We start from the raw sequence: 18179 nt of genomic DNA, 5'->3' as shown, positions 1-18179 counted from the left end.
AGGATGAAGTCCAGTTATCAGGTCTTTGTTTCCAGTCATGTGTCTGGAACATCCACTATCAAAATACCACTCTTCTTTGGCTGAGACTCTGAGGGGAATGTGAGCTATTAGACTTGTAACATTAGTTTTGAGGAACCCATTGCTTCTTGTTGACAGGCCTGTGCTGTTTGGGTCTGGGTTGATAGTGAGTCTGATGATGAATAGGGCTAGGATAACCATACAACTTATAGCAGAAGGGCTTCAGGTGACCAAATTTCCCACAGTAATGGCATCTCCATCTTTGGTATTTCCCTTTCTGCTGTCTTCTCTTCTGATGTTGTGACATATGATGTGATATCACAGGTTTGCTTTTACTATGACTGCACTTTGGTTTGGCTTGAGGTTTGCAACCAGTGTAACTGCACTCAAGCTTAGATTCATTATACCCAATGCTAGATTTGTCTCCTGTTATTTGTCTAGTTTGGAGAATCTTGTCTAGGGAGTCAGATCCATTGTTTAACATTCTTACATACTTGGTAATCTCTTCTAGTTTAGAATTCAAGAACATAGCTTCAGTTTTTAACTTGGAGATGGTTTCCACATGGTTTGCCTTCTCATTCTCCAGTTTTACTATCTTCTGGCTTTCAACTTGTTGACTTTCATCTATCTTGGCCTTCAGAACCACTACTTCTGTTTTTAACTTGGAGATGGTTTCCAAGTGTTCTATCTTCTCATTCTCAAGTTGAGTAATTTCCTTCTTCTAGCTCTCAACCTGTTTACACAACTATACACTTTTGTGACACAACTTTCTATAGGTAGTGGCCAACTCTTCAAAGGTTACTTCATCATCACTTGAGTCTTCATCAGAACCCCATCTTCCAATCAAGGCAGTTACTAGATTTGCAGATTCTTCTGTTTCACTCTCATCAGACCAAGTGGCAGTAAGACTCATCTTCTGCTTTTTGAGGTAGGTTCCACATTCAGTCCTAATGTGCCCATACCCATTACATTCATAGCACTAAACTTCTTTTCCTTCTTTGGGCTTCTCATCTGACCTTGCTCTTCTTCCAGCATTGTTGGATTTACTGATGTCAGATGAGATGTTCTTGACATTAGCCTTAGATCTTACATCCATCTTTTTCAACAGTCTGTTGAATTGTCTTCCCAGCATTGCTACTTCATTGGCCAAATCTTCATCACCATCCTGACTATTTTCCTCTTCTGTGTTTGACATGAAGGCCATGCTTTTGGTTTTCTTTTCAGAACCATCATTCAATCCCATCTTAAATGTTTGGAGGGAACCAATTAGCTCATCAACCCTCATGTTGGAGATGTCTTGAGACTCTTCAATGGCAGTCACATTCGTAGCAAATCTCTTAGGGAGTGACTTGAGCATTTTTCTTACCAATTTTTCATCTGACATCTTCTCTCCCAGGGCTCCTGAGGCATTAGCAATTTCAAGGATACTCATATGAACTTCATGAATATTTTCATCTTCTTTCATCCTTAAATTTTCAAACTTGGAGGTGAGCAGCTGTACTCTAGACATCTTTACTCTATAGGTGCCTTCATGAGTGGTCTTGAGAATTTCCCAAGCATATTTAGCCACTTCACAGTTGTTAACCAACCTGAAAATATTCTTGTCTACTCCATTGAATATTGCATTCAATGCTTTAGAATTTCCAAGGGCTAGATCATCCTCCTCCTTGGACCATTGTTCTTCAGGTTTCTTATCAGTTGTGGCCTCTCCTTCTTTAGTAATAACAGGATGTGACCAGCCTGTTAACACAACCTTCCAAGCCTTGTTATCAAGAGATTTTAGGAAAGCTACCATTTGAGGTTTCCAATATTCATAGTTAGATCCATCCAAAATTGGTGGCCTGTGAACAGATCCTATATCTCTCTCCATTGTACCAGAAAGTATTATCCCTAGATCTCACCCAGAACCAGAGCAGGATGCCTGCTCTGATACCAATTGAAATTCTGGTATCAGATATGAGATGTCGAAGGTAATGTCACGACACTAATATCTGAGTAATGCACACAGGATAAAGATAGAGAATAGTAATGCAAGAGACACAAGCAATTGTTAACCCAGTTCGGTCCAACTCACCTACATCTGGGGACTACCAAGCCAGGAAGGAAATTCACTAAAATAAAATCAGTTCAAAGACTCTCCGTACACTTCAACAAGTTACAGTCTTTCTCACCTAATCTCTACCCGTGCAATTTCTACCTAAGCACTCTTAGATATGAGAACCCATTAACTTCCCTACAATCACACTTGTGATTTTAAACAATAATCCCTTGAGAAAAGAAAACACTTTTAATAACACACACTTGATTTTACTTCACAGTTTCAATCAAGTAGACACATTCTTGATCTTGCTTAATAGCTTTGATCAAGAAGACACACACTTGATCTTGCTTAACAACTTTGATCAAGTAGACACACACTCTTGCTTAACAGCTTTAGAGTGACAAATTACAACCACAAATCAGACCAATTCAATCATCAAAAGATGACTTGAATGGCTTACAAGTCTCACGACTAAACAAGACATAAACCCTAGCTCTCTCAATATTTCGCTCAGTATTCGTTGTATGTTCAATCAGGTTTTCCAAGTCCCTTTTTATAGAAGCTTTCAGCTGGGCTTGGACATCTTGAAAACCCTAAATCTATTTTCCAATTAAATCTTCTCATGACAGCTGGTTAGATCTCTTTGGAAAATAAGTAAATCAGGTTGTAATCCATGATTGAATGCGCCTGTAAATCAGATCTTCAATCATACATAGATTGCCATTAATTGTGCAATCACAAAACATCAGACATTCATACTGAATGTTCTGTGTACACGATGTCATGACATCGGGTCTGACATCCTGGAACAATTCCTGCATAATTCCATAATACCATTTATAACTTCCAGCAGGTACAAACATATCAGATGCCATGACATTGTGTATGACATCTTAAAATAATCCTGCATGATCATGTCTTCCATTTGAACTCCAGCAGGTACACATCATCAGATGCCATGTCATTATGACATTCTGAAACAATCATGCATGATTATGTTTCTTAAGCTCCAGTAGGTACATAGGATATCTCATGTTAAGACATCACACATAACATCTTGTGAACACTCTTTATTTTACCAAAATTGCTGCCAACACTTAGAACCAACAATAAACAATTAGAATGGTATGAATAATGGCAAATGAATAGAACTTAAAAAATTAAAGTGCATTAAAATAAAAGGACTTGAAATTAAATGTTAGTTGTTAATGAGTTAGAAGTTAGTATTGTTTTGCTTTTGCTTTTCATTTTAAGTCATTCTTTGGAGAACACTCAACCCACTTATCACAAGCATGAATCCTTGAACCAAAACATCTTCCAAAGGAAGGAAAAAAGGCCAAGTTTCCACACAATACCATGAAAGAGGGGAGACTTACAATCTCACTAACTAGAATGCTATGCCTTTTGTGTCAAAAATGTAGTGCTATGTTAAGCAATGGTAATTGGACTTATGTAGAAGTGACAACTATTTGAGGTCGGGCAATAGAATTTTGGTGTTAATGCATGTTAGAGACATAGTATAATGGACTATGCTCATGAAACATACCACACACAAAATGAATATGCAAAAGAGGTGGCCTAATCTCATCCATACTTATGTTGATTTTGCAATCAACTAGCCTTAGGACTTACAGATATCATAGGCCAAATGAGATGAATGCATAAAGAAAGGGAATGAGATGAAGAGGAAAGGGAATGGATCAAAACTCAAATTGGTCAAAGGAAGACTTTTACCAAATTAATACCATTCATTGATTTTGGGAAATGGAATGTACATTCCATCAATCCCCTAAATCCAATGATATTAACTTAACAAAGTCAAATCAACCTTGACCAAGGCCCAACAACATGAGTCAAACTTACACAAATCATCACAATAGGTCACCACAATTATTTGGCATTTATTCAAATTAAAAATACTAAAATAAGGCATTTAAATTAAATATTGTTTGTCAAATTCCTAAAACCTCATCAAAACACCAAAGAAATGACCATGAGATTTATCATAGGTGAAACAAGGTCAAAGGACCTTGGAGAAAGATTTTCAGAATATTTAAAGACTTAAAAGTATTTTTAAACAATTAAAAAATATTCACAAAATCAATTAAATCATGAAAAATATTAATAATGATCCAAAAAGTAATTTTAATTCAGAATATGAGAGAGGAAATTTTTTGAAATTTTTTGGTGAAACTCTCATATTTTTTGTATCAATATTAAAATTAATATGAATTAATGAAAATAAAAAAAATTAAATGAAATTCAAATAATCAGAAAAAACGTGAGCCACTTGATCTCCCTCATTAATTGAGGTGGCAGATCAACTGGCTGAGCGCGTGCAATCCACCATGCACTTGAGTCAACTGATCACATGCATGGTAATCGGCATGTACGCTCATGATTAAAACATTTTGGAAGGATCCTATGGCTGGGAGACGTGCTAACGCACCGCTGGAGCTGTAACTCCGATCTTCTTCTCCGGTGGACCTCACCGGACTTGTCCACCACAACCACCACCAAAATAAAAAAGGAGGACATGATCCGAAAGGAAAAATGGCGTAGAGCACGAATCTAACCTCAATTTTAACTAACTCCACATATATAGAAATATATGAGGAGTTGAATTTTGAGGTATGTCAACTGAGTTGCTTCGATTTGACCTCTAAGCAACTCAATCTTCTTGCCTATATTGGTAGGACTTCAGACAACCAAAGATCCAAGAGAATTAATGAGAATTGAGTGAGAATCGAAGAGATAAAGTTTTCTGAAAATTACCTTCAATGTTGTCTAGAACATGAGGTTGCTTGCTTCAAACACGATCTGATCTGATCACACTTGAGAAGCTTGTAGGGAGTGGTTAGAAATGGTTCAAGGCTTTGGATCCTGGAGTTCTTGAATCTCCAACAATTCAGCTTCATACTGAATTTTCAGATTAAAAATTATCAGCTTCTCCTTTAGAATGAGAGGGTTTCAATGGGGGGCAAAGTTGGCGCGTAATGTGTGCTTCAAATGAGCTCAGAGGCCATGTATTTATAGCATTTGGGATTGATAATTGCACACTTGAAAATTTTATAAATTTGGCAATGTGATGCACAAGCTTGCATGGGCGTGTACAGGCCCATGAAGCAATCCATTATGATCCAATTGCAATTGTACTGAAGTTCAAATGATGCTTGATTGGCAAGGCAATGTGAAATGGAGTTTTGGACATTAGATTTCCTCCAACGGTGCAACTCTGTTAAAGCCATGTGCAGACCTAGCAAACTTCATCCAAAATGCATGAACTTAGGCTCTTTGGAAAGCCTGGATCAAGGGGAATAAGTTTGATGTTGAACACTTTTTTATTTGGAGCTTGGATCATGGTGAATTTGAAGGTGGAAGTTTAGAAATTTCAATATGTTGAAAAAATTTCTAAGTGTCACGCCATATATCTCAACATTCCATCTTTCTTAACTTTTTATGTGAGCTTCAAATGAGAAACGTGTCTTCATAAAATTTGTAGCTCTTTCAAATAACTTCAAAATGGTCACCAATTTCATGTCATTTGGATTTATAATGATAGAGTTATGCATTTTTGAAGTTTGGAAAAATCACTTTTTCAATGGTATAGGTCAAAAATGACCTATAATGTATCCTCATATCATATGCTCATAAAAGTTGAATTAGCTATCACTCAAAACATAAACGTTTAAGTAGACATCTTGAATTTGATTTTTCAACTTGGAAATCTTTCATCTCATAAAAATTGAGCATGTTATGACCTTGGGAAGTTGACTTTCAAATTAGGGTTTAGACAAAATGACCTATAATGTTTCAACATAGAAAATGATTTTCCAAGCAAGACTAGATCTAGGTCTAAACATGAAAGTTGTTTGGAATGGCATTTAGAGTAAGTGTGATCTTGTAATAATTTTCATATGGTAGGAGATATGGTATAGGGAGACCCAATTTTGATCAGATGAATTCATCTGGCCAACCACCATCAACCAACTTGCTAGCCTTCAATCCTCTTGACTTTCTTGGCTCATGGTAGATCATATATGCATAAGATGATGAATTTTGAAGTGTCCATAGATAAATTTGATCAATTGGTGAGGTAGCTTGTTGGAGAAGTTACTCAAGATACCTAGTAAAACTAGGGTTTCCAAGGCAAATCACCTCCAAACTCTTGAAGAATATTTGATCAATATGACATGTAGAGATCATTGGGACTCATATATGATGATTATAACCATTTGTGGGTCAATATTTGATTGTGCTATTAGCCATGAGGGTCTTAAACCCTGGGTGTGAACTTGCTAGATCAATGGTGATCATGCCCTACCTACAAAAGAGTTAGGCAAATGCAAAGATATATTTTTGGTATTTTGGTTATTAAAATGACAATATACAAGTATGATACTGTCACATGGTGCTTGGTGAACTCTCCCAAAACAAACCCAATGAAAAAGGGGTAAGGAGGATGCCAAGGTATGATCCCAATGCTAGTGCTTATGATGAACTTGCATGAGGGATCTTAGGGTCAAAATTGGGGTCTTATAGTGTATACCACCCTTTGACCTGAAACCACTATGTACCCTAGATGCAGAGTCGAGTGCCTTATTGCTGATCAAACATTGTCCGTAACTGGATGACCATAAAGACAGTTGATGGGTACTCCACGAAGCATGTTGAGGGACATGATTGACCTAGATGGAATTTGTTTATCCTGCGTAACAGGATAAAGGTCTATGGGCCCAATATTGAACTGGACAAGGATGACACAGTTTATGCCTTGTGTTCAATATAGGCATAAGGGTAAAAGGGTAATTGTACACATAAGCATTATCACAAAAGGATTTGTCATATCACATGACATTTTCGTGTCTTGGGTAGCAGTGATGTGTTGCTAGATACCGCTCACTGTTTATTATGTTAAATACGTGATTTAATAGAATTGCCAATGTCGCGAAAACATACAGGGTCACACACAAAATGACGGATTGATGAGAGATAGAGTAACTAAGGAACACCGTAAGGTATGGTGCACTAAAGTGAATTGTAGAACATCGTAAGGTACGGTGTACTTAAGTAGAATACGAAATATGCTAAGGTACCACGCACTTAAGTGATTTTGGCATATTAGAAGATATGGGCCACATACATTGAAGTGGGTTTTTTAGCTTGCAGCCCACACAAGTGGTTCTATAAATAGAACCCTTATGCAGAAACATTTGTGCAGTTGCAATTTCGTTTCTTTCTCTCTCTCTCTCTCTCTCTCTCTCTCTCTCACTCAAAGCCTTCATTCGTAGAAGCTAGCACTGAGATTGAAGGAATCCGTTCGTGTGGATTGAGTAGAGGCGTTGTCATCATTCAACATTCGTGATCGCTCCGTAGATCTGCATCAAAGGTTTCAATCTCCACAAGAGGTAACGATTCTATCACTGATCATGCCCATTCGTAAGGATCACTAAAGGAGTTTTTTTTTAAATTCCGCTGCATTTTGGATCGCTCTTCTCCTTTAGTGGTATCAGAGCCAATTACGAAACCATGCATCTGATAAATGTTTATTTTCTGTATTAATATGATTAAAAGACAAAATGAATTAAAGAATAAACGAGTAATTAAATTTGGCATCATGTGTGTAAGATTCGGATGATTGATGTTGACTATGCTTCGTAGTCCGATGTTAGTATGCTGAAGCAGCGATACATCGGTCGTCCATAGGTTACGCAATTGAGATTGATCAAGTCATATATATGATATATGTAATCCTGATGTAAAATACGGTATATATGATATATTGTTTCTGTTTTGTTCATTCAAACACTTAATGGTTGTTTTCCTTTGAGCGATCAATGGTCATTTGCTTCTTGATCCGACATTAGTATGGTGAAGCAATGATGGGTTGATCAATCATACTAAATTAACAATCGAGGTGTGTTTGACGGTCTGAAATTGGTGCATTAGGGTTCATGACGGCACAAGGGTTATGCTGTTAAAGAGTTATGTGATTAGGGTTGTGACCGCGCAAGAGTTGTGCTTTAAAGTATCAAGTGTGGATGCAAAAAATGACGTCGATTTCAAATGAATTGTTCATTAAAATTTTGCGTCAGGAAGCAGAGTCCCCCGACTAACTTTGCGTAGTGTGATCCGTCACTGGAATTTAATTTGGTTTTAATTAATTAACAGGATTTAAATTAATCATAATAATGTGCTTATTATTATTTTCTTGTGGTGATTGGTTATGGCCTTAGTTTTCCTTTATTTTGTTTTGGGATTTTAAAATACGACTTGCATGTCGTGCCTCTCTTTTAATCTCTTAATGTAACTTCTTTTCTCATCTCACTCCCTCGTATGTAAAACGAGTTTCTTTTATGTAATCTAATGTTATGAAGAAAGAGAAGAATATAATATCAAAGAAGGACAACCTTGAAGATCTTGCATGGAGAAGCTTAGATCGTTATTAGGTTAGCTTAGGTTCTCTCACTCGCTTGGGAGAACAATTGCACTAGGGGTCATAAATGTTTCATTATGTATGTTGATGCATGTGAGAGACGATTTATATGATAAATAAGTCGGTGAGATTAGAATAATTGCAAATTCATTCAAATTAAATATTAAGCTTATGCTTTCCAAGTTTTAGCACTCATCAAGACTAGTATCGAATAATATAGGTTTCGCCTACACGAGGTGCATATTTTATATTAGTAAGGTGCGATGGGATAATTGTAATATCCAATTGCTAAAACAATGGGTCAAACTTAACTAAACAAATTATAATAAAATTATATATGTTTAGAAGCAAGAGTTGGAATGATCCATGTGATGGATTGGAATAAGGAGTTAATTACCCAACTAAAATATTCGAGAGTTGTATTAGATACAATTGGAAGGAGTTCCTACCTAAATAACCTAGTTTTGTGTAATCCGCCTACGCGAACTTAAAGCAAAGTGAAATGTGGATCTCGACCCACTAGAAAATCTCCAACTGGATTTTCTGAATCAAATGGTAAGGGTCATTTGTTTTGAGTAAAATAGTGGGAGCATATTTAATTAAAGGCCTAATTAAATATGTTATTGATACTTATATTTTCATTATTTTCATGTAGATTACCATGACAACAAACACCTCTAACAACATTTCGCGATCAATCCTTGATAAGGAAAAAATGTCTGGCACAAATTTTCTGGATTGGCACCGAAATATGAGGATTATCCTCAAACATGATAGAAAATTGTATGTATTGGAGAAACTTGTTCCTGAAGAGGAACCTCCTAGTTATGCACCTAAGGCAGAAAGAGATGCTTATAAGAAGCATGTCGATGATGCCAATGAAACTGCTTGCCTCACGCTAGCTACTATGAACTCAGAGTTGCAAAAGCAACATGAGAACATGGCAGCGTTCGATTTGATCGAACACCTGAAGATGCTTTATCAAGAGAAACCAAGGCATGAAAGGTTTGACGTTTCAAAAGCCTTTTTTCAAGGCAAGTTAGATGAGGGGGCCCCTGTAGGTCCCTCTGCGCTCAAGATGATTGGGTATGTGGAGAACCTTGAGAGGTTGGGTTTTCCCCTTGGAAAGGAACTTGAGACTGATTTGATCTTGCAATCGTTTCCAGATAGATTCAGTTAATTTGTCCTTAATTTCAATATGAATGATATGGACAAATCTCTTCCTGAACTGATAGCCATGTTAAGAACTGTTTAGCAAAATCTGAAGTCAAAAGGGAAGTCCATTCTGATGATCGGAAATGGAAAGAGACAGAACAAAAGACCCACTAAGCAGGGTGATAAAGGGAAAGGCAAGGAAGTTGCCAAACCCAAACCCACTACTCCTGCTTTGAAGCCTAGTGGAGGCATAGCAAAGGAAAGCACCTGCTTCCATTGCGGTAAGACCGGACACTAGAAGAGAAACTGCCCAAAGTACCTGGAAGATAAGAAGAATGGAGTAGAGACTTCAACTTCAAGTATTTTTGTTATTGAAATTAATTTATCTACTTATGCATCATGGGTATTAGATACTGGATGCGGTTCTCACATTTGTACCAATGTGTAGGGGCTAAAAAGGATTAGAGATTTGGCAAAAGGTGAAGTTGACCTACGAGTTGGCAATGGAGCAAAGGTTGTTGCTTTAGCCGTAGGAACTTATGTATTGACTTTACCTAGTGGTTTAATAATTCTGTTAGAGAACTGTTATTATGTACCTTCAATTAGCAGGAATATTATTTCTGTTTTTTGTTTAGACAAGTTTGGTTTTTCATTTATAATAAAGAACAATTGTTGCTCCATTTATTTGAATGATATATTCTATGCTACTGCACAAATGAACAATGGACTCTATGTCCTTGATCTTGAAATGCCTATTTATAACATTAATACTAAAAGGATGAAACCTAATTAGTTAAATCCAACTTACCTTTGGCATTGTCGATTAGGCCACATAAATGAGAAACGCATTTGCAAACTCCATAAAGATGGACTCTTGGACTCTTTTGATTATGAATCATATGAGACATGCAGATCCTGTTTAATTGGAAATATGAAAAATTCTCCATTCATAGGAAAAGGTGAAAGTGCTAATGATCTTTTGGCCCTCATACATACTGATGTATGTGGACCACTGAACATACTAGGCAGATGAGGTTTTCAGTACTTCATCACATTTACTGATGAATTCAGTAGATATGGTTATGTGTATTTAATGAAAAACAAATCAGAGTCCTTTGAAAAGTTCAAGGAATTCAAGAATGAAGTACAAAACCAACTAGGTAAGAATATCAAAACTCTTCGATCAGATCGAGGTGGTGAGTATTTAAGCCTAGAGTTCGATGACCATCTGAAAGAGTGTGGGACCCTATCCCAACTTACTCATCCTGGAATGCCCCAATGGAATGGTGTATCTGAGAGAAGAAATTGAACCTTGTTAGACATGGTCTTATACATGATGAGTCACATAGATCTTCCATACTCCTTTTGGGGACATGCACTATTGACATCAGCTTACACACTTAACCGTGTTCCATCCAAAAAGGTTGAGAAGACACCATATGAGATATGGAGTGGTAAGAAACCACATATGTCTTACATGAAGATTTGGGGTTGAGAAGATTATGGGAAACAACAAATTTCAACTAAGCTTGAGCCCAAATATGACAAATGCTTATTTGTGGGGTATCCTAAAGAAACAAGAGGGTATTACTTCTACAATCCTTCTGAGGGCAAAGTGTTTGTCGCTCAAACTGGAGTTTACCTAGAAAAGTATTTTATTTCCAAAGGAATCAGTGGGAGGAAAGTATAGCTTGAAGAAATTCAAGAATCACAAAGCATTGATACACCAATGGAGGAATTGGAGCAGAAAACACAAGTAGTTGTGGAAGAGCAACCTGCTCAAGTAGAACAAGACCAGCGTAGGTCAAACAGGATACGTCACCTACCTGAGAGATATGGATATCTCATAACTAATCAAGGTGATGTATTACTCATGGATCAAGATGAGCATGTGACCTACCAAGAGGCCATAACTGGTCCCGAGTCTGAGAAGTGGCCTGAAGCCATGAAATCTGAAATGGATTCCATGTACACAAACCAAGTTTGAACCTTGGTAGAGCCTCCTGTAGGAGTTAACCTTATAGGATGCAAGTGGGTCTTCAAAAAGAAGACTGGAATGGATGGTAAGGTACATACCTATAAGGAAACACTGGTTGCAAAAGAATATAAAGAAATTCACGGGGTTGACTATGATGAAACCTTTTCCCTAGTTGCAATACTTAAATCTGTTTCGGATTTTACTGCATATCATGATTATGAAATATGGCAGATGGATGTCAAAACTGCTTTCCTTAATGGGAATCTTCTTGAGGATGTGTACATGACACAGCCTGAAGGATTTGACATACCAGAAGAAGCCCAAAAGATATATAAGTTACAAAGATCAATCTATGGATTAAAGCAAGCTTCCAGAAGCTGGAATCTTCGTTTTGATGAAATAGTAAAATAATATGGATTCATCAAGGACGAAGATGAGCCTTGTGTCTACAAGAAGGTTAGTAGAAGCATGATCGTTTTTTTGGTATTATATGTAGATGACATATTACTCATTGGAAACGATGTCCCTACCCTACAACAAGTAAAGTCTTGGTTGGGGAAATGTTTTTCTATGAAGGACCTAAGTGAAGCAACCTATACATTAGGAATCAGGATCTATAGAGATAGATCACAAAAACTGCTTGGCCTAAGTCAGAGTACATACATAGACAAAGTGCTGAGACGCTTTAATTTGCATGATTCTAAGAAAGGATACCTATGCAATATGGCTTGTGTCTATCAAAAACAAAATCCCCTTCAACTAAGGAAGAAAGGGATCACATGAATAAGATTCCATATGCATCTGCAATAGGATCTCTCATGTATGACATGTTATGTACTCGACCAGATGTCTCGTATGCTTTAAGTGCAACGAGTAGGTACCAATCTGATCCTGGTGATGCTCATTGGGTAGCTATCAAGAATATTCTTAAGTATTTGAGAAGGACTAAGGACTCATTCTTGATATATGGAGGCCAGGAAGAGATTGCTGTAATTGGATACACCGATGCTAGCTTCCGGAGAGATAAGGATGACTTTAGATCGCAATCTGGTTATGTGTTTTGCTTAAACGAAGGCGCTGAGCTGGAAAAGTTCAAAGCAAGATACAATTATGGATCCTACAACTGAGGTAGAGTATATTGCTGCCTCAAGAGTAGCAAAGGAAGTTGTTTGGGTCAAAAAGTTCATTAGTGAACTTGGCATAGTTCCTAGCATTGTGGATCCCATTGGTCTCTATTGTGATAACAATGGTGCTATCGCACAAGCTATGGAGCCTAGATCTTACCAACGATCCAAACACATAATTAGGAGTTATCACCTTATTCGAGAGAAAATAGATAGATGAGATGTGAATATATGCAGCGTACCTACACTTAACAATATTGTTGACCCACTAACAAAGCCTCTTGCACAGCAGAAGCATGATGGCCATACTAGATCTATGGGCATTAGGGGTATGCCTGATTGGCTCTAGTGCTAGTGGGAGATTGTTGGTGTAAGACCTAGAGGCCAATACTTTTGGTACTTGTATCGAATTATTTATTAATAATAAAAGGCTTTTTCATTATCATGTTTGTTTAATAAAGTCCCTAGAATAGCTAGTCCGCTTAATGTATCATGTGTGACTTAATCATGAGATCCCATTAAACATAAGGAGACTATTCTTAAAGTATCAGTAGTCGAGCTTTATTATGAAGTGGGATAACATTAAAGCATTAAGACTATTATGTATATAGACTGATGATCATATCTCATGGATCATGGATGAGGAGTTATTAAGTCTTAAACATAAGTATGAATATTGAGAGTAATATTTATACTGGATTGACCCGCTATGAGAATACTATATAAAATTTTATGCTAAGTGTCATAAGTTATTATCATGGTGATAATGGTGTATACCACCTTTTGACCTGAAACCATTATGTACCCTAGATGCAGAGTCGAGTGCCTTATTGCTGATCAAACATTGTCCGTAACTGGATGACCATAAAGATAGTTGATGGGTACTCCACGAAGCATGCTTAAGGACATGAGTGACCTAGATGGAATTTTCCCATCCTGCGTAACAAGATAAATGTCTACGGGCCTAATATTGAACTGGACAAGGATGACACAGTCTATGCCTTGTGTTCAATATAGACATAAGGGCAAAAGGGTAACTGTACACATAAGTATTATCACAAAAGGATTTGTCATATCACATGAAATTTTCGTGTCTTGGGTAGCAGTGATGTGTTGCTAGATACCTCTCACTGTTTAATATGTTAAATACGTGATTTAATATAATTGTCAATGCCGCAAAAACCTACAGGGTCACACACAAAATGACGGATTGATGAGAGATAGAGTAACTAAGGAACACCGTAAGGTACGGTGCACTTAAGTGAATTGTAGAACATCGTAAGGTACGGTGTACTTAAGTAGAATACAAAATATGGTAAGATACCACGCGCTTAAGTGATTTTGGCATATTATAAGATATGGGCCACATACACTTAAGTGGGCTTTTTAGCTTGCAGCCCATACAAATGGTTCTATAAATAGAACCCTTGTGTAGAAGCATCTGTGCAGTTGCAATTTTGTTTCTCTCTTTCTCTCTCACTCAAAGCCTTCATTCGTAGTAGCTAGAACTGAGATTGAAGGAATTCGTTCGTGTGGACCGATAAAGGTGTTGTCACCATTCAACGTTCATGATCTCTCTGTAGATCTGCATCAAAGGTTTCAATTGCCGCAAGAGGTAATGATTCTATCACTGATCATGCCCATTCGTAAGGATCACTAAAGGATATTTTTTTAAAATTTTGCTGCATTTTGGATTGCTCTTCTCCTTCAATAAGGCTAAAGTTTCTAATCATTAAAACATGTCTAAGTTAGAAAACACAAACAAAGAATGTTTTTGAAAAGAGGGGGAGATTTTCAAATTTAAGAAGTGGAAGGAGATGGAGGGACTATCCTAGACAAAATTTAAAAGTTAAGGGTTGAAAAGATCTGACCAAGGGGGTGCAATCCAACATACAAGAATGTCATATAGAAGCCCATTTTCCTTTGGACTTTAGCAAGCAACAAACATGAGCAATATCCAAGCAAACCATATGAAGACCAAGGTATCAAATAAAGATAGCCATAATGTCGAAGCAAGCAATCTAATAGCTAGCAGTCTTCAAATGTTTTCCAATGCATCAGATGGAATATTCCTTGGTAAACTCTCAGAAACAATTATCAGATAATCAACAATAATAACAGGATAACAAATAAGCACAAAGTCAAAGTGATAGATGAGTCAAAGTGACAGATGAGTCAAAGTCAATCAAGATCTTGCATCAGATGAAAGGTATGGGCAAGTATAGCTCAGTCTGAGATAGTGGCATTGCCCAAGTCCTTAAAGCATAGGAAAGTTGCTTATCCTAAGTCCAAAAGTTCAGATCAAGTCCAACATCCCACTAAGATATTTTATAGGGGTTTTGTTGTTATTATGTATCTTAAGGTCCTAAGACCACAAACAAAACAAAATTACAAGCAAACAATATATACAATCACAAGATATGGCTCAAATGGGCAAAGTGAAAAGAACTAAAACATAAACAAGTTGCATGAAATGTAAATGGCAGATGAATGATAAATGGACTGAAATTTAAATTGCATTAAGTAAATGACTTGAAAGTAAAAGCAAAATGAATAAAAGTTAGTCAAGTGTTAGTCAGATGTTAGTGATAAGTTTCAATTGTTAAGTCATTCTTTGGAGAACACTCAACCATTCATTCATAAGTATGAATCCTTGAACAAAGACATCATCCATGAGAAGGGCTCCAACTTGGATAAATCAACAAGTACGCCACTAGCTCTCATGGAAGGAAAAAAGGTCAAGTCTTCATACAATTCCATGAAGAATGGGAGACTTACAATCTCACTTACTAGAATGTTATGCCTTCTTGTCAAATTTAGCTCTATGTTAAGCAATCGTAATTGGACTTATATAGAAGTCACAACTATCTGAGGCCGGGCTATAAAAATATAGGTGTTAATGCATGTTAAAGATTTGGTACAAAGAACGAAACTCCTAAAATATACCACACACTAAAGAAATGGGGGAAGGACCTATCTCAGTCTGGCTCATGTTGATTCATCCGACACAAGGTCATTGATGAATCAACTAGTCATTAGACATGAAGAGATTTCATTGGTCAATGATGAATTGAGGAAGAATAGGGATGAAGATGAATAGGGAAGGGGAAATAGAAACCCAAATTGATCACAAGAGGAATTTCATCTGATCAATACTATCCATTCATTTTGGGAGATGAAATGTACATTTCATCAATCCCCTAAATCCAATAGTATTGGTGAAACAAAAGTCAAATCAACCATGATCAAGGCCAAACAGAAAGTCAAACATCACAAGACCAATAAAATGGCTCACATTAATTTTCAAACATTTATTCAATTAAAAATCAAATTAAAAATGAATTAAAAGGCATTTTAAAATGGACAAAACCTCAAATCCCTTCAAAATACAAAATAAATGGCCAAGGGGTTTATCCTAGGTCAAACAAGGTCAAAGGACCTTAGACTAAAAATTTCATGATTTTTGGAAAGTCATAAGTATTTTAAAACAATTAAAAATAGGCCAAAAAACATTTAATTCATGAAAAATATCAAAATTAATCCAAAAAATAATTTTAATTCGAAATCCGAAAGAGGAAATATTTAAAGATTTTTGGTGAAAGTCCCATATTTTTTGGATTAAAAATGAAATTAATATGAATTAAACAAAATAAAGGAATTAAATGAAATATAAGAAATAAAATAGAAATTCAAAAAAACAAGGGCCATCGGATCTCCCTCCTTAATTGAGGTGGCAGACCTGATGGCCAAGCGTGAGCGTTCCATGGTGCATTGCATCAACGCGTTGCATAAGTGGTAATCAGAAGGGAGGGTTGAGATTAAAACGTGGACTCATGATCAAACGGTTTGGACAATGCCAGCACACCACTGGAGCCCAGGTCCGGTCATCTTCTCCGGTGGACCTCACCGGACTGGTCCACCATCAACCACCAGTAAAATAAAGAATGAGTATACTATTTTAAAGAAAAAACGCTCAGGAGCTCGAATCTGGCCTCAATTTTAGCCAATTCCAAGTATTTTGGAAGATAAGTGGACTTCAAGTTAGAGGTGCATGATCTGAGTTGCTTCGATTTGGCTTCAAAGCAACTCAATCCTATTGCTTACATTGGTAGGTCTTCAGAAAACCAATAATCAATCAAAATAGTTGAGAAATAAGGGAGAATCGAAGAAGACAAGTTTGAGAAAATTCACCTTCGGGTAGCTTTGAGCTTGATCTTGATATGAATCAACTTGGTGCTTCCTCTTCTTGCTTGCAGTGACTGATTGAGATGAAAAAGACAACGAATCCTTGGAGTTTGAATCTCAAAACAGAAGGTGAAATTCAAACTCGATTTCAAAGAAACCTTCAAGGAATTCTATGGAGTATGGTTCAGAAATGGTTTGGCAAGGCTTGGGCAATGTGTGTCCTTGATTATGAGCAGGAGGGCATGTATATATAGGCTCTTGCATTGCTCTTCACACACTTTCAAAATTTCTCAAAAATAGCAACCTTGGTTGCATGGTTGCATGGGCGTGTATAAGGCCCATTAATGATGCCAAAAGGTCCAACATTGCATGTTAATTAACCTAAAATGATATCATGTGATCATGCATTATGGAAATTAAAATTGGACATTGATCTTACCAAATAAAGCCATGTAAAGAACCCATGTGCAAGTCCCTCAATTCTTGTCCAAATGAATTGAACTTGGATGCTTTGGAAAGGTGGCATCAATAGAAACAACTTTGATGTTGAACATTTTTCCATTGGAGCTTGGATAATGATTAATTTTGAGGTGGAAGTTTGAGAAATTAATAACATGAAACTATATCACATTTTTAGACTTGATTTAATTAAATTATATCGTTATTTGATTCAGTTTATTTTATATTATTCGATATTACTCGGTATTTTCTTATTATTTATTTCAGGTATCATTATTTAAAGCACGTGTGAAAAAGAAAGAAGAGGCGTGCAAAAAGAGGATTTTCTAGGAAAAGCAGCAAGCTGAAGCACCAAACCCCAGCCCACGTTTGGAACAAAGGAAATGTCTGTCACGACCGCCACGAGCACATGCCGAGCGCCACGCCCTAAAACCTAGTGTTACGACCGTAACACATAGTGTGACGAACGTCACACATTCCATCCTATATTTTAGGCTTTACGTGCGTAACGGAGTGGACGGTTTCCCCTAAATTCTCTCCTGCACTCGTACACGTTTGGAACAACAATGAAGACCCATTCTAGGAAACGGTTATTTTGAGAGGTGAATATAAATATCCCTCACAAAAGCCAATTGACTCTCTCTTCTCCGTACAATTTTTCCAGCAATATTTTTCCAGCACTCTAAATTTCCAAGCAATTTATTTCCTTCTCTTTTCTAGTTTAATTTCCGAAGCATACAGTTTATTTTCTCACGATAGTTTCTATACCGGAAATTATTGTGT

The sequence above is a fragment of the Lathyrus oleraceus genome, chromosome 5, assembly GCF_024323335.1.
Source record: "Lathyrus oleraceus cultivar Zhongwan6 chromosome 5, CAAS_Psat_ZW6_1.0, whole genome shotgun sequence".
Classification (NCBI taxonomy): Eukaryota; Viridiplantae; Streptophyta; class Magnoliopsida; order Fabales; family Fabaceae; genus Lathyrus; species Lathyrus oleraceus.
Note: the sequence above shows the minus strand (reverse complement) of the source record.